Consider the following 25,280-nt stretch of genomic DNA (forward strand, 5'->3'; position numbering starts at 1 on the left):
TTAAGGGTTAAAGTGATCGGAAAGCAGATATCCCCTTTTTTTTGGTTTTAGACCATGGCACTTCGTATATAAGGAGTTGTCGTAGAAATTCAAGAGGGCTCATTCGATTGGAAATTGCATCGCCTAGTGGTCCTTTTAATAGTCGAAAGTGATTGGAAGGCAACCAGCCTACCCTACTCCCATTATTTCCCCAAATACATCCAATAAAAATTTTGAGATAGCCATTTTGTTCACCATAGTTGAAAGGCCCAGGAATCATGTATTTGAAAATGACAACCGTCCCCCACAGCCCTCAGAGCAAGGGTTGTAAGTTGTGCCCCAGGGCCATATAAGATTTAAATGGAAAGGGTGGGATCTGAAATAGGTAGTTCTAGTGCCCTTTTTAAGAGTCAAAGTGATCGGAGGGCAACTAGCCCTCCTTAACGTATATTTGTTCCAAATGCATCCGATGGAAATTTTGATATAGCTTTTTGTTCCAAAACAATCCAAAAATCACGTAAGAGTGCCTTTGGGGTTGATCCAATGCCCCGAGCCTGGGGGCAAGGGTTGTAAGTTATGCCCTGGGGACATATAAGCTTTTTATAGAAGGGGAGGTTGTGTGAACTTTAGAGGAGACTCATTTGATTGGAAATTTAAAGTTCTAGTTCCTTTTGAAGAGTCAAAATTGATAGAGGACGACTAATCCTCCCCTCCCTGACATACTCTTTTTCCCAAGCACATCCGATCAAAATTGTGAGATAGCCATTTTGTTTACATTTGTCCAAAGAGCATATAACAATGCTTTTAGAGTGGACATATCCCTCCAGAACCCATGGGCAAGGGTTGTAAGTTATGCTCCAGGCATATAAGGTTTTTATGGAACGGATTGTGGTATAAACTTCGGATCGGATGGGACTCATTCGATTGAAGTCTGAAAACGTAGTGCCCTTTTTAAGAGTCAAAAGTGAATGAAGGGCAACCATCCCATCCCCTACAAGCCTTTCATTCGCCAAAACACATCAAATCAAAATTTTAAGAGAACTATTTTTTTAAGCACTGTTGAAAGGTCCAGTAATTGTGTCTTTTGGGATGTCAACCTCCTCGCAGTTCTCAGGCTAAGGGCTGTAAGGTAGGCAATTCGTTCATTGTTTACATGTACTATATGTTATTGAGAAAGGTATGCATGTTTGAATTTCATTTTCCCAAAAGACGAAGGGAATTCAGGTGAGCCTTTCAGAGAATGTTGAGAGTACTGAACTAAATCAAACACCTTATGTGTATGAGGATTGTCAAACGGGCGTACCAAAAAGGAATATGTGCTCACTACTACTAATACTTCTATCACTGCTACATTTACTACTACTACTTCACCTGCTGCTTCTACTGCAACTGCTTGCAAAAGCAATACGTTAATACTGCTGCTGCTACTAGTACTACTGCTATTACATTTGATACTACTACTCGCAATGCGAATACAACTACTATGACTACTATTACAACTTTACCTAAGGGTAGGAAGGTTAAATTTCGAGGATTTTTTTCCGGGGGGGGTGAGCTTAATCACATCGCACAGCATGTATGCTGGTTGTCAAGAGGGCGTAGCAGCAATGTCCTAGGAACAGTTTGGTGTTTGAAGTTAATACTAACAGGGCTTGTTGTGGGAGATGTTGTACTAACCAAAAGAAAATAATTGCGTCCTATTGCTGCTGCTTCTACTCATACGACTATTACTGCTTCTACTCATGCTAATTCTATTGCTGCAACTGCCATTAAATATACGGCTACTGCTTTTATATCTACTGCTACTACTGCTACAGCTGATACTAAAACTAAGGGTAAAACTTGGTAAGGCTAAAAATTTGGAAATTATTGAAACTGTCTGGAACTAAATCAAAACACACAATACCCGCACGGGTTGTTAAGAGGACGTATCAAAAAGGCTTCAAGAACAGTTCATGGTATTAAGTTTAAAATTTCAGCGTATGTTAAAGGGTTTGTTGAAGAAACCAAAGGTGCTATGCGCATACTGCTACTAATGTTGCTACAACTATTGCTACTACGCAAGCTAAGAGTATTGAGGTGAAGCTTTCAAGAAATATTTAGACGGATGTTGAACTAAATCAAAAAGTTCTAGTGTCATTTTTAAGAGTCAAAAGAGATCCCAAGCTCATTCATATTCCAAGCACATCCAGTCAAGATTTTCAGACAGTCATTTGTTCAGTATAGCAGAATGGTCCAGTAACTGTGTCTCCAGGGATGTTGGGTATGTCAACCCCTCCCAATTATGTAATCGGCCAAATATTTTTTTAAACTAAATATCGCTTTAAAACAAAATTAAAATCCACTGAGTGTATGGTTTCCAATAAGACACTTCAGCAATGTAACTAGAACGATTATGGGTATTAAATTTAAACTTTCAAGACTACTACAACTACTACTTCTGCTCTTACAATGTAAACAAATCAAAAGAGTGTAAGTGTATCCAAGTTGTCAAAGAGCATAGAAAGAATTTTTTCGGAATGATATTATATTTTATTTTTCAGGTCAACTTGAGGAGGTGTAAAATTGAATTCAACAATACTATTTGTGTTAGGATCAAAGATTGGTGAAAAAGTTTCTCCAAAATACAAATAGCAAGCCAAACTATGGATTCTTATAGAAAAAACGTAAAGGTATAAATATTGGTTTCCACGAAAAAGACTATGTCGATAAAAACGAACAGAAATTAATTTAAGAAAAACTTTTCCATAGAACAAGTTTTTCAAAGAAAAGTAAAGGGTTCCACTAAAATGAAAATGAACAGAAATAAAGTCAAATAAACTTCCAAGCGTAAAACTACCAGAAATCACCACCAACAAATAAATGAAAATCAAAACGAACATAAATTACAATAAATAACGGAGTCAAACTGAAAACGAGCGAAAATAACATGATTAATGATGACAGCCCCCATGCCTTCTCAAGGCCAGCACATAATTTGCACTAACTAAAATAAAACACATTGTAAATGTCTTTACTCTTTTGACTTTAATAAATATCTTTCTTGGAAAATGCAAGGAATAAATATTAGTATATGTATGTTAAACTGACAATCAACGGTAATTTCTTTTTTTTTACAGTAAAGTGCAAATTGTGTTATGGTCTTGAGAAGCCATGTGGGTTGTCAGCATTACTCGTGTTAGTTTTTGCTCGTTTTGAGTTTGACTCGGGTATTTACTGTAAAATTCATTCTATCTATTACTGCGAAAATTCTTATAAAGAAAATATTTTGATAATAAAAATAACTAAATTTAGTTTACAGACCATCAATTCTATTCTTTGAAATTTGGTTCGGTCATCGCCACCAACTTTATGTACTTGTGGTGAGTCTAAGGCGCATCTGAAATTAAAGCATGGAATTCTTTTGCGGTCCGATGGCTACACTAATTGATTGCTTCTAGCTTTTTTGGCTTCTTTTTAACTTACAATTCAGCCAAGAATAGTAAATAACAAAGTTGACCATTTGAAAAACAATGAACTCGCTATAATTGTTACATTAACAAAAAAGTTTTGAGGTAGCTTTGACATGGCATATTTGTTCTTCCCTTTTAAATCTTCAGTTTTTTGTTTGGGAGCATGAAAAGGGCAAAGATGGAACTCACCGTTTATCAAACAGTTCGTGGTAACGAACTGAAGTAAAGAGCGACCCGGCTCAATAGTAAACGAAACTCTCAAGGTCCAATCTACAAATTTCCAATCAAATCTACAAAACTCTCAAATTTCAAGGTCCAATCTACAAAAATGTGGAATTTCGTATTTTTTGCCGAAGACAGATCACGGGTGCGTGTTTATTTGTTTTTTTTTTTTTTGTTTTTTTTTTCCAGGGGTCATCATATCGACCAAGTGGTCCTAGAGTGTTGCAAGAGGGCTCATTCTAACGGAAATGAAAAGTTCTAGTGCCCTTTTTAAGTGACCGCAAAAATAGAAGAGCACCTAGGCCCCCTCCCACGCTTATTTTTTCCGAAAGTCAACAGATCAAAATTTTGAGATAGCCATTTTATTTCGCATATTCGAAATCCATAATAACTATGTCTTTGGGGATGACTTACTCCCCCAAAGTCCCTGGGGGAATGGGCTGCAAGTTACAAACTTTGACCAATGTTTACATACAGTAACGGTTATTGGGAAGTGTACGGACGTTTTCAGGGGGGTTTTTTGGTTTGGGTATGGGGCTGATGGGAGGGGGCTATGTGGGATGATCTTTCCTTGGAAGAATATTTCATGGGGGAAGAGAAATTCAATGAAAAGGGCGCAGGATTTTCTAGCATTACTATTAAAAAAAACAATGAAAATATAAACATGAAAAAGTTTTTTTTTTTCAATTGAAAGTAAGGAGTAGCATTAAAACTTAAAACGAACAGAGATTATTACGCATATGGGGGGTTCTAAAAATACTTTATCATAACGAGCGAGGTATTTAGGAGGAGATAAATACTTCGCTCTTTATGCTAAAGTATTTTTAGTAATTTCAACTATTTATTCTATGGCCTTTCTGATTCAGGGGTCATTCTTAAAGAATTGGGACAAAACTTAAGATTTAGTGTGAAGAGCGAGGTATTAACGAGGGGACAACCCCCCTCATATATATATATTTAAAAATATAAGAATATAAAAGTTTGTTACGTAAGTTAATTCTTAAGTTACGTATATTTTTTACTAATAAAAACGTTCGTTAAAAATTAAAAGTTCTAGTTGCCTTTTTAAGTAAACGAAAAATTGGAAGGAAACTAGGCCTCCTTCCCCACCCCTTATTTCTCAAAATTGTAAGATCAAAACTAAGAGAAAGCCATTTAGCCAAAAAAAACTAATATGCAAATTTCATTTTAATCATTTATGTACGGAGAGCCAAAATCAAACATGCATTAATTCAAAAACGTTCAGAAATTAAATAAAAAAACTAGTTTTTTTAACTGAAAGTAAGGAGCGACATTAAAACTTAAAACGAACAGAAATTACTCCGTATATGAAATGGGTTTTTCCCTCCGCGATCCCTCGCTCTTTACGCTAAAGTTTGACTCTTTGCCACAATTCTACTTTGTAAAACAATTAAAAACTTAAGCGTAAAGAGCGAGGGATTGCGGAGGGGACAACCCATTTCATATACGGAGTAATTTCTGTTCGTTTTAAGTTTTAATGTCGCTCCTTACTTTCAGTTAAAAAAACTAGTTTTTTTATTTAATTGTAACAAAAGAGTCAAAACTTGATGTCATTTTATAAGACATACAAGTGTTTTCTTTTGTCAGTAAGAAAGCGTGGAATCTACATATCCGAAGACGATTACGAGGAGCAATAGGGAAATTCAGAAAATTTACTCTCTTATATCTTTCTTATTTCCTTGTTTTTTACATTGGATTATCTTTGGAACAGAATGAGAGTCAGGATATAATAGTTCAATCATCCTACCCATAACTTGTGGCAATGCAACACAAGTAGAAATTTCAGAAAATTGTACAATAGATCTGAAAGCCCTTTACTTTTAAATTTCAACTGCCTTTTTTTTGGCTATACACCTCCTCCTATCTGAGGAAAGTTGTTACTCTTGATCATATAACAGCAACTAAACATCGACAATTGTCGACGACCTTTGCATCATCAATGACTCTGGAATGTCTTTACCCTATTTGTCGTTATTCCAACAAATAAAGCATAATGGTACAAAGCAAGCTATCGTTTCCGCAACAAGAGAGGAATTAAAAGATGTAGCTGTAAGTCTGGGTAGGAGAAAAGGAACAGGGTGAACGCCTATCCCACCTGCACCAAAATGTTTGGCTCTTCTGACCCAGAAAGTGATCAGTGAAAGTTTCGAGCCAATCGTATACTCACCATTGCAAAAGTCCATTCTTTATTATAAAACCTTTGTTTAATCAATTGCTTATTTGTATTATGCAAGGATCTCGCCCCAGGTGATATAGTGGTCGCGTTATCCCGGGAGGCATACGCTTGGATCGAATGTCTTTGGGGGTTACGTTGAGGATAAGTAGGTAAAACCACGAAAGGAGGTCTGATTACCCTCAAATCATTTTCAACTCTCAAAAAGAGCATTGGAATTTTCAACTCCTAATCAAATGAGCCCCTTTCGAATCTTTTGTTGATCACCCCTTCCATACAAAGTGACCGAAAAAAAACATATAAGGCTTATGGCTCTTTACTTAGCTGGCGCTACTGCCCTACCTCTGATACACTTAACCTGTTTCTCATATTATTACAAATTTCCCTCCCCAATAGCCCATTCCTGTGCATGTCCTAGTTTAATTAACTTTGTTCGATTGTGTTATTGACAACATTATAAAATGCTCGCCGCTTATTTTCCCAAGAAATAATTGAGTTCAAAAACCAATATGTTTCGTTTTTGGAGAACTTCTTTAATTTTATTGCCACAACAGGCATTTTGATTCGTTATTTAATGTCTGGCAAGCAATGATTAGGAGAAAGCCAATTTCCGACAGCGTGATGTCACGGCCATTGATTGCATGTGTTGTGGTGTAGCATGCAATCATCTCAAGTAGAATCGCGATTTTCAATGTTAAATGCTTCTATTTAATGAAATCATACTGATTTTCGTTCACTTCAATTTAAGTTGTTTAAGTTTTATTTTTGTCTGTGGAGAAGATGAGTTGGAGGTATTTTCCTGTAATAAGGACATTTTCAGACAGCAGGCTGTAGGGATGCATCAGGTTTTCTCCGGTAATATTTTAGTGTACACTTTTGTCCACTTTTTCTTGGACTGGGTCATCAGAGCAAAATAAACATAAATCCAGAAAATAAGATTTCCTACAGCCTTTGTCCCACACGAGAAAGTAATTACTTTTGCTCTATCGCTACAGAAAAAACATTCTGTGTCTGATTCTCTCTCCTGCGATGAAAAAGGGAAAATTTGGTAACATAACCTTCATCTTTTTTTCTTAAATTTTTGTTGCAGATATCTTTGAGCCAATGACAATGATAATGACAATAATAATAACAATAATAAAAGTAATAACAATAATAAAAGACTAAAAAAGACATATTAAAATGCTTTGGTGGATAGCCAGGAAAAGTGCAACTATTTGATTAGTATATAATTGCAAAAACCGCAACTGGATTCGAGCAAAGTCGAGTAGGCTATTGGACTAATGGCACAGTATGTAAAAGATCTAGCAATACAAATCTTTTAAAATTTTGTGATTTCAAAGGAAACTTTCATCCTTTGCAAAAACCTGAACGATAAAAAAGACCAAACTATTTTATTATTGTGATTTCACTTTCAGCGCAACATGAAAAGAGAATTTACTTTTGGTTGATTGATCCAGCATTTTTGACTTAAATCAGCTTCGTGGACTCTAATGACTTAGTTCAGAGCCATGACTAATTGGCGAAAAAGCCAAGACAGATAGTCCGAGTGAGAGGCAAAGCTGGCATAAGCCTTTTTTAGAATTATATAAAAATGATGTCCATTATTTTGTTGATAGATAGTCTATTATCAATCATCCTAGGGAAGAATTAAGTTAGATAAGTATGGAATAATGATAATTCAAATAGTCTATGAGCCTTTTGAAGGCGTTGAATTAACAGAATTCCAGCCTTCGAAAAATATTTTGCTCCTGATTAAATTATTTCTAATAATACGGACGAATTCCTTTCTTCCATAACACAAAGGCTCTATCGCTCTCCTTGGACACAACTGACTGTTTGAAGTTTCTTGACTTTCGAGTCAAGAAACTTTGACTTTCTATTTTTTTTACTTCCAAGGGTGTGTTCAAAATATCCAGTTAAATTTTGTATCTGTTCACTGTCAATAAAAAGGTTTCATCCCTATTTTGAACTGTTTTACTTTCGTCATGGAAAGGCAGTGTGGTCTTCGAAGTTATCTAAAACGGCAACACTTTTCCACTAGACATTCCGATAGAACTAATTAAAAGCATTTGTCGATAATCTATCAAAACCTTTGAATCGGATTTTTAATGAAAAAGTCTCAGCTGACAGGCTCCAAGGTTGTCCAACCCTTTTCCCGTTTTCTCCAAATCATATGAAAAAATTTTAGCCGGTTGTTTGAAAAAGGAGATAGTTCTATATGTACTTACGTTTACGTCCACCACACATTCATTTTATGTTAATAAAAAATAGAAAAAAAGGAAAAAGAAGTTTTTTTCTGATGGGAGCAATGAACAAAGTTGAAACATAAAAGGAATTAAATTTAAAAAACTAGTTTTTTTTAACTGAAACTAAGCAGCGACATTAAAACTTAAAACGAACAGAAATTACTCCGTGTATGAAAGGACCTGTTCCCTTCTCAACGCCCCGCTCTTTACGCTATACTTTGACTCTTTCTCTCAATTCTACTTTATTAAATAGTAAAAAACTTTAGCATAAAGAGCGGGGCGTTGAAAAGGGAACAGCCCCTTTCATACATGGAGTAATTTCTGTTCGTTTTAAGTTTTAATGTCGCTCCTTCCTTTCAGTTGAAAAAAAACTATTTTTTTTACTTAATTTCTGAACGTTTTTGAATTATTGCATGTTTGATTTTGGCTTTCCGCAAATAAATTATTAAAATGAAATTTGTATATAAATTGTGTTTTTTTGGCTAAATGGCTTTCTCTTAGTTTTGATCAGATGATTTTGAGAAAAAAGGGGTGGGGGAGGAGGCCTTGTTGCCCTCAAATTTCTCGGCTACTTAAAAAGGCAACTATAACTTTTAATTTTTAACGATAATTTTTATTAGTAAAAAATATACGTAACTTAAGAATCAACTTACGTAACGAACTTCTATATTCGTATATTTTTATTATGTATATGAGGGGGTTTGTTCCCTCATTAATACCTCGCTCTTTAAGCTAAAGCTCAAATTTTGTCCCAATAATTTAAGAATGACCCCTGAATCAGAAAGGCCGTAGAATAAAAAGTTTAAATTACTAAAAATACTTTAGCGTAAAGAGCTAAGTGTTTAGGAGGAGAAGAAACCCTCATATGCTTAATGATCTCTGTTCGTTATAAGTTTTAATGCTCCTCCTTACATTCAGTAGAAAAAACTTTTTTCATATTTATTTTTTCATTGTCTTTTTTATAATAATGCTACAAATTCTGCGCCCCCTTCATTGCATTTCTCTTGCCCCATGACATATACCTCCAAGTAAAGATCCTCCCACATAACCCCCTCCTTTCACCCCCCAAACCAAAAAAAATCCCCCCGAAAAACTCTCTACACTTCCCAATAACCATTACTCTATGGAAACAGTGGTCAAAGTTTGTAACTTGGAGCCCTTACTTTCAGTAAAAAAAACATATTTTTTTAAATTTCTGAACGTTTTTGAATTAATGCATGTTTTGATTTTGGCTCTCCGCACAAGAGTAATTAAAACAAGATTTGCATATTAATTTATTTTTATGGCTAAATGGCTTTCTCATAGTTTTGATTGGACGGTTTTGAGAAAAAAGGAGCGAGGGAGTAGGTCTAGTCACCCTCCAGTTTTTTGAAACGAAATTTGTGCATTTTTTTTTTTTTTTTGCTAAATGGCTTTCACATAGTTTTGATCGAAAGATTTTAAGAAAAAAAGAAGCGGAGGAGGAGCTCTAGTTGCCCTCCAATTTTTTGGTCACTTAAAAAGACAACGAAAACTTCTAATTTTTTATGAACGTTTTTATTAGTAAAAATATTCGTAACTTACGAATTAACTTACGCAACGAACTTCTATATTCGTATGTTTTTATCACGTATATGAGGGGGCTCCCCCTCGTCAATACCTTGCTCTTTACACTAAAGCTTAAATTTTGTCCCAATTCCTTAAGAATGACCCCTGAATCACAAAGACCGTAGGATAAATAGTTGAAATTAATAAAATCACTTCAGCGTAAAGATCGAGGTATTAGGAGGAGGTGACCCCTTCACATGCGCAATAATTTCTGTTCGTTTTAAGTTTTAATGCTGTTCCTTACTTTCAGTTGACAAAACTTTTTCATATTTATTTATTCATTGTTCTTTAAAAAAAATGCTAAAAAATCCTGCGCACCCGTCATGGAAATTTTCTTTCCTCATGATAAATTCCTCCATGGAAAGTTCCCCCCACATGACCCCCTCTCCCAGCCAAAAAAATCCCCTTGGAAGCGTCTGTACACTTCCCAATAACCATTACTATATGTAAATACTGGTCATGGTTTGTAGCTTGGACTGTACCACGGACTTGGACCCTACCACGGGGACTGTAAGGGAGTAAGTCGTCCCCAAAGACGTAGTTATTAGGTTTTTCGACTATGTTGGATATAATGGCTATTTCAAAATTGTGATCCGGTGATTTTGGGAAAAAATGAGCGTGGGAGGGGCCCTACGTGCCCTCCAATTTTTTTAGTCATTTAAAAAGGGCACTATAACTTTCAATATCCGTTAGAATGATCCCTGTCACAACATTCTAGGACCACTGGGTCGATACTATCCGCCCTGGGGGGAAAAATGACTTTTAAGGGGTGTTTCCCCTATTTTCTGAAATAGGGCAAATTTTCTCAGGTTCGTAATTTTCAATGGGTATGTCTAAACTTAATGTAACTTAAATGTTTAAAATCAGCATTGAAATTCAATTCTTTTGATGTAGCTATTGTTATAAAAATTCCGTTTTTTAGAGTTTTGGTTACTATTGAGCCGGGTCGCTCCTTACTACAGTTCGTTACCACGAACTGTTTGATGATGCTGGTCGTAGATAATCCTGAGGGGACTCATTGGAACGGGATTTAATATTTCTTACGTTTTTAAAGTAATGAAAGATAACACCGGACAAAAAACTTCCTTTTTTCGGAAGAAAGAAGAAAGTTCGGGTATTATTAGGTTTTAGGGTCTTATAAGTCCTATATATTTTCGTATTAACATATGTGTCTAAACGAATCTCGTGGTATGATATAGGAGGATATAAGATATAGGTTCAGACAGAAACTACCATGAAATGAAAAGTTTGTTTAATTAACTGTTCGATAATCTATTCAAATATTGTAACAATTTTCGTCGCAAACATCGACGGACATGTCTAAGAAATTTGTAGACGGATAAGCCAAAATGAAATGAATAAAGACAGTGCCCTTTCAAAATAAATCCTTTTTTCGTTCACAGAGTAAACAAATCACTTTCCAGACAAACTTATTTTCAACCAAAACTGTTCGTGGTAACGAACAGTAAGTAAGGAGCGACTAGGTCCAATGGTAGCCGAAGCTCTAAAAAAGATTTTCAATAATAATTATTCCATCAAAAATGTTTTCTTTTTATGCTGATAAATTTGTCTGCTTTTGGTAAAAATGGGGCACCACCTACAATAATTTAAGTTGTCTTAATAAAAATCACACCAGCAGATTCAGCGTATCAGAGAACTCAATTTTAAAGATTTAAAACTCCTTTCTTCAAGAATGTGGAATTTTATATTTTTGACAGAAGAAAGATTGCGGATGCGTGTTTCTTTCTTCTTTTTTTTGTGTCTTTTTTTTTCAAGGGTGATGTTATCAAACCAATTCTCATAGAAGATTGACATAGAACTCATTCGGATGGAAATCAAAAGTTCTAGTGCTCTTTTTAAGCGACCAAAAAGATTTTGACTGCACATTACACTTTGCAATCGAATTAAATATGAATCAAACAGCTCGTGGTAACGAACTGTAGTAAGGAGCGACCCGGCTCAATAGTAAACGAAACTCTAAAAAACGGAATTTCGATACTAAAAGATACATCAAAAGAATCGGATTTTATGCTGATTTTAAATATATAAGTTGCATCAAATTTAGTCTTTGTCATCAAAAGTTACAAGCCTGAGAAAATTTGTCTTATTTTGGAAAATAAAGGGGAGACACCCCCTAAAAGTCATAAAATCTTAACGAATCACACCATCGCATTCAGCGTGTCAGAGAACCCTACTGTAAAAGTTTCAAGCCCCTATCTACAAAAATGTGGAACTTCGTATTTCTTTTTGCCAGAGGATCGATCACGGGTGCGTGTTTCTTTTTCCAGGGGTCATTATATCGACCGAGTGGTCCTAGAATGTCCCAAGAGGGCTCATTCTAACGGAAATGAAAAGTTCTAGTGCCCTTTTTAAGTGACCAAAAAAATCGGAGGGTACCTAGGCCCCCTCCCACGCTCTTTTTTTCAAAGTCAACGGATCAAAATTTTAAGATAGTCGTTTTGTTCAGCATAGTCGAAAACAATGATAACTGTGTCTTAAGGATGTCTTACTCCCCCAAAGTCCCCGGGGGACGGGCTGCAAGTTACAAACTTTGACCAGTGTTTACATACAGTAATGGTTATTGGGAAGTGTACAGAAGTTTTTCAAGGGGACTATTTTGGTTGGGGGGGGGTTGAGGGGAGGGGGCTATGTCGGAGGACCTTTCCTTGGAGGAATATGTCATGGGGCAAGAAAAATTCAATGAAGGGGGCGCAGGATTTTCTAGCATTATTATAAAAAAAAAACAATGAAAAAATAAATATGAAAAGGTTTTTTCAACTGAAAGTAATGAGCAGCATTAAAACTTAAATCGAACAGAGATTATTACGCAAATGAGGGGTTTATCTCCTCTTAAATACCTCGCTCTTTACGTTAAAGTATTTTTAGTAATTTCAATTGTTTATTTTACGGCCTTTCTGATTCAGGGGTCACTCTTAAAGATTTGGGACAAAATTTAATCTTTAGTGTAAAGAGTGATGTATTAACGAGGGAACAAACCCCCTCATATACTTAATACAAATTTAAGAATATAAAAGTTCGTTACGTAGGCCTAAGTTAATTCTTGAGTTACGTATATTTTTACTAACGAAAAGGTTCGTTAAAAATTAAAAGTTCTAGTTGTCTTTTCAAGTAACCAAAAAATTGGAAAGCAACTAGGCCTCCTCCCCACCCCTTTTTTCTCAAAACCGTCTGATCAAAACTAAGAGAGCCATTTAGCCAAGAACAGAATTAATATGCAAATTTCATTTTAATAATTTATGTGCGGAGAAGCAAAATCAAACATGCATTAATTCAAAAACGTTCAGAAATTAAATTAAAAAAAACTAGTTTTTTTTTAACTGAAAGTAAGGAGCGACATTAAAACTTAAAACGAACATAATTACTCCGTGTATGAAAGGGGCTGTTCCCTTCTCCAAGCCCCGCTCTTTACGCTAAAGTTTTTTACTGTTTAATACAGTAGAATTGAGAGAAAAGGTCAAATTTTAGCGTAAAGAGCGGGGCGTTGAGAAGGGAACAGCCCCTTTCATACACGGAGTAATTTTTATTCGTTTTAAGTTTTAATGTCGCTCCTTAATTTCAGTTAAAAAACTAGTTTTTTTTAAAATTTAATTTGAAGCACGTAGACATGAGCAGCAGCTTTTAGATCACCTATTAAACATGTCCCTGCAATCTCTGCATCTCAAGCCCTGTAGCCGTGGCAAAAAAAAAGAAAAACAGAAAGGAATATAGATTAATATGATGATGCTAGTCATGCAAAAAAGCAATTCTCCTCGAGTTTGAAAATGGGGCAGAAATTGATATTTTCAGCTAAACAAAAAAAAACAAAAAAAGCCACTTTTCCGTGGCCTGATCTCCTTTGTTACGAAAAAACAAAAGATATTGCTATTTCGGTTCAAATAAGCCCTCTCAGTATTATTCCTATGGCCACCAATTCATTGTGATCATCCCTGCGAAAAAAAAAAAAAAGAAAAGAGACGCTTCAGTGCTACTCATTGTGAAAAAAAAGATTTTTCTTCTTGTCCAAGGTGGGGGAATCTGATCCTTTAGTTTAGGATATTCAACAACGATATTCCAAAGGCGTACTTTTCATTTCGATACGCCACCATTTTTGCGGGGAAGGGTTTTAGTGTATTTGTATAGGGTTTAAAAACACAGCTAACAAACAAATAAGGGGCAATATTCAACCTTAAGACGAACAGAAAATATTCTATATATGAGGGGGAGATGTTCCCTTCTTAAATCAATATGAAACATTTTGCAGAATCCATTTTGTAGTGTAAAGTATCACGTACACCAAAAGTAGTAGATTTCTAGAATGGAAAGACTGGAGTGGACCAGTGCACAAACCACTGCGTATAATTGTTATATCTATATTAATTCGTAACATAGATTCCATCGATATTGTATTAACTTTTCACAAAATACGTAAATTGGTCTTTAGGGCAATGAGACAAGTCTTTTATCGGCCCCGTGCAGGTTAGGGGGGAAAATGTACGAAACTCCCAGAACAAACCATAGCTCATCAAAGAGTGATCTGAACATTTGAAAGAAAGCAATAGAGCCAGAAAAATCTATTTTTTGGGAATTAGCTCAAATATCAACTAGACCAACGTTGCCTGAGAAACGTGAAGTGTTGCGGGCACCTTTGTCCGGCTTTGCCGAATAAAGTGTTGCGAGAGTAACACTTTGGTTTTGTTTCTTTGCTATCGGTTAAACGCTGAAGTTGTCAGCCTATCGAAGCTTTTACACCGCTATGTTCAAAGAAGAACGCGATCAGTAATCACATGATCAAAGGTTATTCCTCAGCGTTGAAAAAACAACAATAACAAAAGAATATCGAAAGAAGGGAGTGAATTGACTTTGCAGCCAGTTGAGCTTCATCCTTTTCAATCGTAGGCATCGTGACGCATGAAAGCTTAGAGCAATATTTTATATAATCCAGTTGGTATTATAAAGCTATCTTTTACTTTCTAGGATCAAAATACCATAAATGACACTATTAATTATGAAAAAACTACTCTGACATATTTTTTATCAGCTCATCACGAGCTATCGATAATACCGAAAGAAGGGACTAAATTGACTTTGCAGCCAGTTGAACGTTATCCTTATCAATCGTAGAGATCGTGACGTATGAAAACTTGAAACAGCATCTTATATGATCTAGATGGTATTATAAAGCTATCCGTAACTTTTCAGGATCAAAATACCATAGATGACACTCTATTAATTATTACGAAACTGCCTCGTTGTTTTACGTTATCGTTTGTACCCGTTGCGTAAACACTTAATTCTAGGTTACAGTGAGTATGGGTAGGCTACACCAACTAGCAAAAGTTACAAACCCCTCTTCACTGAAGATGATTGTAGCCTAACAGACGATTATTACTTAAAAGCCCCCTACATATCTTACCAGTGGAACCAACTCGGTCTTACCATCAAATACACTGGAAACAAATAACAGGTGCACCAAATAGCAAGCAAACCCCTCATTGCCGAAGATGATTATGAGCTAACAGCCGACCTTTCCTTACAAGTCCCCTACATGCCTCACAATTGGTATCGGCCTATTTTTGATTTCAGTGTGTACCTTACTACTGAGGTTGTCAACCCCTTGAAATTCTCAAACTGGCATATCTCATGAAGGAATTTTTGTACCAAAAAACGGATGACATATACTTTGGTCAGCTCATCACAAGCTATAATACCAAAAGAAGAGACTAAATTGACTTTGCAGCCAGTTAAACTTTATCCTTTTCAATCGTAGACATTGTGATGGATCAAGACTTGGAGCAATATCTTATATAATCTAGTTGGTATTATAAAGCTATCCGTAACTTTTCAGGATGAAAAGTTACGGATATTAATTATTACGAAACTGCGTCATTGTTTCATGTTATCGTTTATACCCGTTGCGTAAACACTTAATTCTATGTTACAGTGAGTATGGGTACACCAACTAGCAAAAGTTGCAAACCCCTCAGTGCTTTCATTGTTTTTCGTTATCGTGTGTACCCGTTGTGTAAACACTTAATTCTAGGTTACAGTGAGTATGGGTAGGCTACATCAACTAGCATAAGTTACAAACCCCTCTTTACTGAAGGTGATTGTAGCCTAACAAACGATTATTACTTACTAATTATTACTAAGTCCCCTGCATGTCTTACCACTGGAACCAAATTGGTTTTTCCATCAAATACACTGGAAACAAATAATAGGTACTCCAACTAGCTAAAGTTGTAAACCCCTTACTCCCAAAGATGATTATGGTCTAACAGTCGGCTGTTGCTTACAAGTTCTCTATTTGTCTCACAATTGGTATCGGCCTATTTTTGATTTCAGTGTGTACCCTACTACTGAAGTTGTCAACCCCTTGAAACTTTGAAACTAGTATATCTCACGAAGGAATTTTTGTACCAAAAAATGAATGACACACTTTGATCAGCTCATCAGGAGCTATCGATTGCCGTCGAAAAAAAAATTCTATCTGTCTTAGCTCAAAAGTTGACTTTTTTGCCGTAGGCCAACTTTTTAACGTCTCCACTTAGAAAGGAGCAAAGGATAAGCTCCAATTTCTTTAGCAATGACAGAACTTTTAAAGTTTAAGAGGTGCATCTAATAACATGTCTCTACCTCAATCCCAAGTCCAAAAAAACAAATGATAAACCCAGCCGAAATCACAGCACCACTTTCGGTGGGAAAATGCCGCTTTCTTGCTTCTGTAAATTTTTCTGTTTATCACTCAAAGAAGATATATTGGCTGTGGGGCCGGGTAACTGCCGCATATATTAAACACTTATAGATTTTAGTCCATCTTTAATTTTAAGTGGTGCCTGCTAGAACGGAGTTTTCCACTCCAAAGCAGAAACATGGTTTGATGAAACGAAAGCTTGGCTATACAACTTCAGATACTCCTCTCTGACATGGGCTATATAATTCCACTTCACTTCGCACACCATAGGCTCTGGCTCGTGGACAAGCAAAAACCATCCTTTTTGGCCCCAGGCAAGAATTCCGAAGAGCTTTCCAAAATGTAATATCATATTCATCAATCCGGCCTGAGGTCCACACTTTCCGTAAAAACCGCACAGGTTAGATTCTTACCATTTTCCAGGAAACTGGTAATATGGCGGCATAGGAAAAAAAATCGGGACAAAACCAAAGTGTTACTCTCGCAACACAATTTCTGACAATCCTTTAAAGTTTGATTCATCTAGTTACACTGCTTTCTTTGAAATATTATATTAAAAAAAGTTTTTTCAACTGAAAGTAAGGAGCAAAGTTAAAACTTAAAACGAACAGAAATTATTCCTTACGGCAGTAGGACTTCCCATTACTCATCCCTTGCTCTTTACGCTAAAGCCTTAAAGGTTTTTAAAAACATTTTTCATTCAAATTGAATAGCTCTTGTGTTTGACAGAGCGAGGGACGAGGAAGGGGAAGTCCTCCTGCTATACGGAGTAATTTCTTTTCGTTTTAATTTGTAATGTTGCTCCTTACTCTCAGTGGGAAAAACTTGCTGTTTAATTTAATTTTCAGATCGTTTTTCAAATCACATTCCTTTTTTATACTTTATTGAGAAATTTATTTTCTTCACATTCAAAACCAAAACATATCTTTTACAAAATGCTGCTGTACCAAGAAAAACTTTACAGTTTTGTAGACGTACGGCAATAACAGGTAAAACTATATATTCCATTAAAAATCACAATAACCATAATCAACTCTAACTTCAAATGAATCTCTCTTATTTAAAACAAAACAATATTTAACCCCCCAACAAACAAACAAAAACACAAAACAGCCCCAAAAATCGCCCTATTCCACACTCCACAGACCCCTTCCCAGTCATCCCCCCTATATATATATATATATATATATATATATATATATATATATATATATATATATATATATATATATATATATATATATATATATATATATATATATATATATATATACATAAATTGCTTTCTAAAAAATGATATATTTTTTCTTAAATGAAAGCAGGTATTCAGCCATTCTAATACTCACTGGCAACTTATTCCAAATAAGCGGGCCCGTATGTAAAAACAAATGGAATCAACATACACTATGAGCCCATATATTTGTGTCATTGTGTTGCTGAGCAACACTACTGCTTTCGTAGTTTTTTTTTGTTTTTTTGTTTTTGTTTTTTTTCACCGTGATCAGCGATCAGTAGCTCCGAAGTGGTAAGAGTTAAAAATTTGAGATTTTTCAGAGGGAAGGGAAACGTGAAACAGAGTAAAAAAGTTCCAGAGAAGTTCCTAAAATTTCTAACAGTTTTCCATAAAAAAAAATAAAACCGTTTTTTTTCTTAGAAACTCTGCGTTCGATGTTTGGCGTCAAGTTAAGACGACCCTAGCTTCGGAAATAAACTTGTTAGAAATACAGTTATGCTGAATTCATGTAGAACTTTCATTTGTCTCTTCGAGAACCGGAGCACAAAATTCCGTAGCTCTTACAGATTTCCCGGAAATAATTCCGGAAAAGTCCATCTCGTTCCGATTTTTTTTGGAATTTTCTCAAATTTTCGATTTTGATGTTTCTTATATTTTTATCGAGTAGTGCTATGAAAAGTATGCAAGAAGAAGTGAAGTGTTCTGTATACCAAGTTGCTTCGTTCTCTAAGAAATAATTTCTGAAGTTTCGACGTTCTAGAGGTAACTTGTGTTCTGGACCAGCTAGAATTTTTTTTCCAACGCGGTTCGACAGGTCTCGATCTCCTATTAACTGGAGCCTACAATAGTTTCTCCGAAATAAAATTCCTTCTGTGGGTTTTTCTATTTGGAAGTTTTGTCATGCCCTTGGGGCAATTTAAATTTTTTGGTGAATTTGGTTTGTTTTATATTTTCGTAGCTTAGACCATCAAAAGTTAAGCAGAAAACTATAAGACGTTATTTCCGTATCTCTTTCAGATTTCCCGGAAATAATTCCCGAAATGTGCGTCTCGAAACATAATACTTCGAATTGGCGTCAAGTTAAGACGGCCCTAGTTTCGGAAGTAAAGGGTTTAGAGATAAAATAATTATGATCTCATATAGAACCTTTATTGATGTTTCTCGTTTATTTCTGGACCAGCTAAACATTTTACCAAACTCAGTTTAGTAGGAGCTCGAAATAAAACCATATCAAAGATGCTTCAAGATAACAATCGAAGCCGCATTAGAAAAATGTCCTCTGAAGGACATAATGGAGACTGTTGCTCCGCAACTGTGTCCCGTAGGGCACAGTTGCACGTGTTGCTCCGCAACTGTGCCCTAAGGAACAGGGCACAGTTGCTGCAACACTTCCCGTTGCACAGGCAACGGAGGTCTAGTTTCTGTCTGGCGGAAAAGATAATAAATTGACGCTACCCCATTCAATTATACAGCAATCCATTTATTATCGACCATCAAAGTTTTAGCGATTAATAAGCCTGAAAGTTTCTTTGAAATATATGATCTCTTTTATTTCTAGAATAATATTTTTCTTTTTTTGCATAGCAGAAACAAACGGAAACCATGGAAAAATTATTTCATGACGTTATTGTAGCTATGGCAATAATTGTCAACAAAAATGTGAGAAATAATATCAATTATTGTTACGGTATTATACTTTATTTCCTTGAATGCCTGCCTATGAATGACTTGCATTAGAAAGGCTATGACAAGTTTAGCTCTTGATCAAACAAACCTATAACTAAAGGAAAGTAGAAAACCGGATTGTTGAATCAAAAATTAAATACGTCAATGTTTCATTTTGACTGTAAGCTTTATATTAAAGCATCATAGGTGGCCGAGTAGTTGGGCTAAGCACATAGCGGAGTGGCTTCCATGTTGTTTCTATTTGCTTTATTCTTCTCTAGTCCCCGTCGCATGAAAGCGATGGTGGTAGTAATTTCGGAGGGGGATCATTCGACTACTAACTTAGAGTTTTAGTGTCAATTTTAGGAATTAAGATTGATTGGAGGACAACCAGCCCCTCCTCTACCAGTTTTTACTACAAGCCCCCCTTAACGCCTAAAGACATTAACACACCTCTTTGCCCAAAAAATGTAAAACATGCAAGTTAATTATTTCTTTAAAATAAGTATTATAATGGAAATTATAATGGAAATAAGTATTATAATGGACTTGCTTGATGTGTGGTGATCAATGGGCTCAAAACTCTCAGGCATTGTTTTCTGGGTCAAAATGTTCAAATATTTTATTGTGGAAGAAGGAAGGTAGGATTTTTCAAATTATTTACAACATCTTGGGAATGGCTTAAGGGTCGATTTGAAACTTTTAGGGGGTATTGGACAGGGAAACTGATGGATTTTAAAGTGTGACTTGGGGAGTAGGGGTACACAGTGTTTTAAGCTCATCCAAATAAATGTCTGAAATGTCTTTGGAAAGGCCTGGGGGATGGATTTGAAACTTTTAGGTACTGCTGGACGAAAAAAGTGGGAGCATGGAGCAAGGGAAATTCACATTAGTAATGGCAGCACGGGTAATGGTCTATTCAACTTTTGTCTCCCATTGAGATAAAATGACGTATTTGCACAATAAATTTAATGGAGACTCAAAAATTTCTGCATGATTAAGTAGCAAGATTAAATCAAAAGACACTATGTATTGCAAGGCTGTTCAAATGGTGTTTCTGCTATGTCTCATGAATGGATTTGTGTATAAAGCTAAAACTTTCAGGGGTGTTTAGGGACACGTTGAGCTAACTTAAGACATTGTGTGCATTCAGGTTAAAAAAATAAGGTGAATCAGGTGAAAAGTTGAGGGGTCGTTTGAAGGGAGGCCAAGTTGATTTTAGATTTTGAATCAAAAGAAACTACAGGTTTCCAAGTAATCGGAATAGTATGTCTACAGTATCCTTGGATTGACCTGGGGGATAGATTTGACTTAGATTGACTTTATAACTTCCAGACGCTATTGAAGAAAGGAAGAGAAAGAGTGGAGAAAAGGAGATTCAAGTTTTACGTTGAGTGGGTGGGTGTGGCTCATACTAAGAACAATAGGTTTGCCCCAGAAGCGTTGCTGTCTCTTTGAGAGACCGTAATAAAAAATGTCATGTTGTATACAAGTTAATGTTAAACATAGCTAGCCTTTCTAAATTCGTAATGGACTCCGTCAGGGATGTGCCGCGGCTCCTGGACTATTTAACTGCGTCATTGACTACTTGATGATGAGGACTCTTACCTGAGTGAACTTTGGCTCGAAGTTCCGTGACAGACATATAAGCGATGTTGACTTTACTGACGATTTACTACTCATGAAAAACACCCTCGAAAAACATCGAGCAGCGCTGACAGTTATGAGAGAAGAAGCTAGCAAGGTTGGCCTCAACATTTGCTGAAGCACAACGAAAATTATGTTCATCGATCCATAGCTGTATCAACAACCCCCCTCCGTCGCGAAGGATTTCACGTACCCCGGCTCCATTCTGTCAAGTGATAGATCAGACGAAGGTGAAATCAACGCAAGAATCGCCAATGCAACTTCCGTTCTTGGGATGCTCAATAACATTTGACGCAACTCTCTTGTCCGCCGTCCTAAAAGGATGCGATTATTTAATGCATCTGTCAGCTCAGTCCTACTATATGGCACAGAAACTAGGATAGCAGCCACCAAGACTTTGACAATACTGAATATAATCTAAAGCAAAGGTCTCTGGAAGATAGAAGGACTTCGTTGCTACGACTTTATCAGCAAAACCAACCTCCTGTCCCATGCGATACAGCAAGTTGCTCAATGTACACTTAGATGGTACAGTCATCTTCTCTGAATGCCAGAAGAAACACTTTGTGGCATCGTATATGATTTTACCCCTGTGGTGCTTGGATGGAAACAAACGCGCGGTCATCCAAGAGCAAGATGGTCTGATAGTCTACATCATTTTCTAGGTAAGGCAAGCATCCGTAGCGGTTCAAGAAGAGTTTTACAAGAGAAGGATGACGCCTGCTTTCTCGACGCTGGAGCCAAGTCAGTAGGAGAATTAAGTAAAATAGGTCAAGTTCCAATTCAGACCTTTTTGTGCTGTCAAGTTGTCAAAATGATGTATCTGCATTATGTAAGGAATGGCTAAGGATATTAAGTAGAAACTTTCAGAGAATGTTAAGGAGGAGAGTGGACATCACATTTTGATTGGAAATAAGCGTAGTACTAAATCCAACGACCCTGTAGGCGTACAGGTCATAAAATACTATATCTACAATATCCCAGGAACAGAAATAAGCCATTAAGAAGGGAAATTGATACTTTTAGTGTCTTATTAAAGGATAGAGAGTAAGACATGTTATCAAAACCTCTAGATAATCCTTTTGTCCAAAATAGTTGAAAGATTTAACAAATATCTCTTCAGGGATGATATTAACCCATGCACTCTGTCACAAAGGCTGTAAATTAAACAAATTGCCTATGTAATATCATATTCATCAATCCGGCCTGATGTCCATACTTTCCTTAAAAACCGCACAGGTCAGACCATCAACAGTTTTCAAGAATAAGCTGAGATCGGCGGCATAGGAAAAAAAAACGGGACAAAACCAAAGTGTTGCTCTCGCAACACAATTAAGAGCCAAATTTGAGCAGAAAGAGCGTCATATAATAATTCAAGCTTAAAACAAATATAAGCCATGATCAATTAAACAGAAACTACAAATAATAATCAATTCAAGTTTGAAAAGATTAGATATGGTCAAAACAGGAGAAGGGCTAATGCCCCTGAGACTTCTAAACACCAGAATGTCATCTGAGCTTTACTTAAACGAAAATGTATTTCACAAGTTTTATGCTTTACAGGTTAATACTAATAAACTAAAATTATTGAGACTTCAAGCAATGAGAATCATTAAATATTCAATAATTAGTCTTCTTTTTTTTAATTCTTTTCAGTAATTTTGGGTGTTATAGTGACACTATTTCTTATTTTTGTACCTGTTTATGTTTTGACCAATGAAAATCTGTTGTTCAAAATGCATATCATTAACGATGAAATTCAAGTGTGGTATGTTTTAACTATTCGTTGCGAATCGATGTGGAGTTTATATTTCTCTTTCTATGCTAACCATTTTTCAACACGAGAGTACAGTTCAGCTCATCTACAGAGAGCTAATGTTCATTTTTTAACAAAATATTCTGACATTTTCAAAGAAAAGAAATGAATACTCGTTTAAAATGTTTCTACTATTCCAGCATGTTTTATATATCCTGGATCTAGATCCCTGTTTTGGGAAAACGAGCTTTTGGAGAGAGATTTAGTATTTTGGGTCTACGTACCAAAAAAACTGATGTGAAAAGGTCACGAAAAAGTTGACGTTTTTGTTTTCTTTTGTAATTGAGGGAAAACTGCTATAAACTATCCCTCCAAATAAAAGCATACAATCATCCTTAAAGGTTTAAATCATTCTGCAAAGAACCTTTTCTGTGCCATTTCTTGAAATTTAACAAAGGATCTTTTAATCTTCTTATTTTGAAAGCTATCTTCATTTCCTATTTTGGCCAATTTAGTCAATCCATCTGTTTTGCTTACTCACCATTTGCTATTTCCGCCACTAACACCTGTTTCCCGTTTCCTTCCTGCCGAGATGCTTGAAAAAGCCCAGACAGCTACTACCGAAAAAGCTACCAATTAGAACGTGATTTGGCACACTTCACGAATTAGGTTGGAAATGATAAACCTCGAGGAGTATCAGCAGTGAGACAAACAAAATGTACTCAATTGTACACAAATCACCAACCATGGGCTTAATCAAGGTATTGAAAACAAGGCATTGTTCCAGGTGTTTAATGTGCTTCTTCTTTCGCGATTGTTACAGTAGCTGCAACCTTTGTAAAGAGTATCCAAAACCTCAAAAGTATGTTTGAAAAAAAAACTGTCTAATGAAAGAATTGTTATCATAAAAAAAAAGGTAAAGGATACGGCATTAGACTTTACAGTCCGTACCGGCGGTGCTGATCTCCGTTTCTTGGCCCTTCAGCCAGGAAGTGCAATGGGGGGTTGGGGACCAGCCATCCTGTGCTTTCGCACACCCTTCCTGTTTACCTTCCCCAGATTTCTCCAGGTACCCATTTAGAGCTGGGTCGACTCTGGCTAAGCTTACAGAGTCACGCCACTGACCCCCGTCCCAAACTGAAGAATTGGGTACACTGGGATTCGAACCCGTGTCCTCTCAGACAAGGGATCCTGAATCCAGCGCACCAACCCACTCGGCCAGGACGGCTTATCATAATGTACCACAGATACAGTTTTTTGGGGGATGGAGGGTCGACAGCATAAAAGAAGACGAGTGTGAATAATAAGTATAAATATAGGATAAGGAATTTTCTTTTTTTATTCAGTTGTTGTTACTCTTGTTTTTTTCTTCTTTTTTTATCCTTTTTATAAACATAGCCCATATGACTCCATTAAAAACTGGAATTGAAAGATTAAATAAAAACAAAGACAAAAAACTTTAAAGTAAATGTTAATATGGCATAGCTGGTGATACTGAATACCAAATCAACAAGCAAATAAAGCCGAAACGATACAGTTCCTTCAAAACTCCAACCCATGCAGAACTTAACAAGACAAAATTCCACCTGAATAGTATTTCACCCGGCAAAACTCAACCTCTGCAAAATTCAATCCGTGCAAGTTCAATCTGGCAAAACTCTAAATGACAAAATGGCACCCACGAATAATTCAACCAAGTAAAGCTTAACCAAATAAAACCAAACCCGTGTAAAAATTAGCCCATTAAAACACAATATTCAATCCAAGCGCAGTTAGACCTGACAAAAGTCATACGGCCCAAAATTCAACATAGCAACGGCTGCAACAAAATTCAACCCACGCAGCAAATGAACTTTTCATTTGTTTCATTTGTTCAACAAAAATTAACTTTCACAATTATCCCAATAATCCTGCATGTTTTTCACATAGGATTCCTTATTTTCATTTTTTTATGCTTTAATATACTTTTACGTAAATGCGTATTAAGAAGACGGAGCTAACGACCTACAAGATCCATTTGAATTGGTAACCTCTAAAAAGTTCGTTGCTAGGTTGTGTCTGATGTCGCAACCATAAAAATATTTGAAGACCCTATGAATAAATGTGTACCGTAACCCAGTCTCGGCTCTAAGAAGGAAGACGAAAAGAAAACATATGTTCGTAATTATGTAAGAAGAATGGAAGAATTACCAAGAGCAAGGAGGACTTTAGGGGATCAAAGCTTTTTAGGGGTAATTTGAGGAAATTATAAACGATGAACATTTCTTCTCAAGCTATTTTTTTTGGGGGGGGGGAGAATTTTTGAGGAGAAAACCCGCGTGACTGACTGTACGTCAAACAACAAATTATGCGAAGAATGGTGATTTAGCCCCCTTATAATAAAAAAGATTTAGATGGCTAGATCTTTTCAGCCTTCAATTGGTGTCGGTTAATGTTTTTGGATTGATTTTCTTATGGAGAGTTTTGCTTGGGCTGTGTTTTCCACGGTTGAATATTAGTTTTGATCTGTCGAATTTAGTGATGATTCAATTATACTTGGCTTAGCTATTACTGAGCTGATTTTCCTGAGCTTTTGGGTTGTTTGAACTTTACAAGGTTGAATTT

The 25,280-nt window shown here is 36.1% G+C and overlaps 1 protein-coding gene across 1 annotated transcript in view; it reads right to left on the minus strand.

Annotated features, from left to right (window-relative positions):
- Positions 1-25,280, minus strand: part of LOC136029329 (DNA ligase 1-like) — an 82,122-nt gene that overhangs the window by 31,638 nt on the left and 25,204 nt on the right. The gene's annotated exons all lie outside the window — the stretch shown is intronic.

The sequence above is a fragment of the Artemia franciscana genome, chromosome 7, assembly GCF_032884065.1.
Source record: "Artemia franciscana chromosome 7, ASM3288406v1, whole genome shotgun sequence".
NCBI lineage: Eukaryota > Metazoa > Arthropoda > Branchiopoda > Anostraca > Artemiidae > Artemia > Artemia franciscana.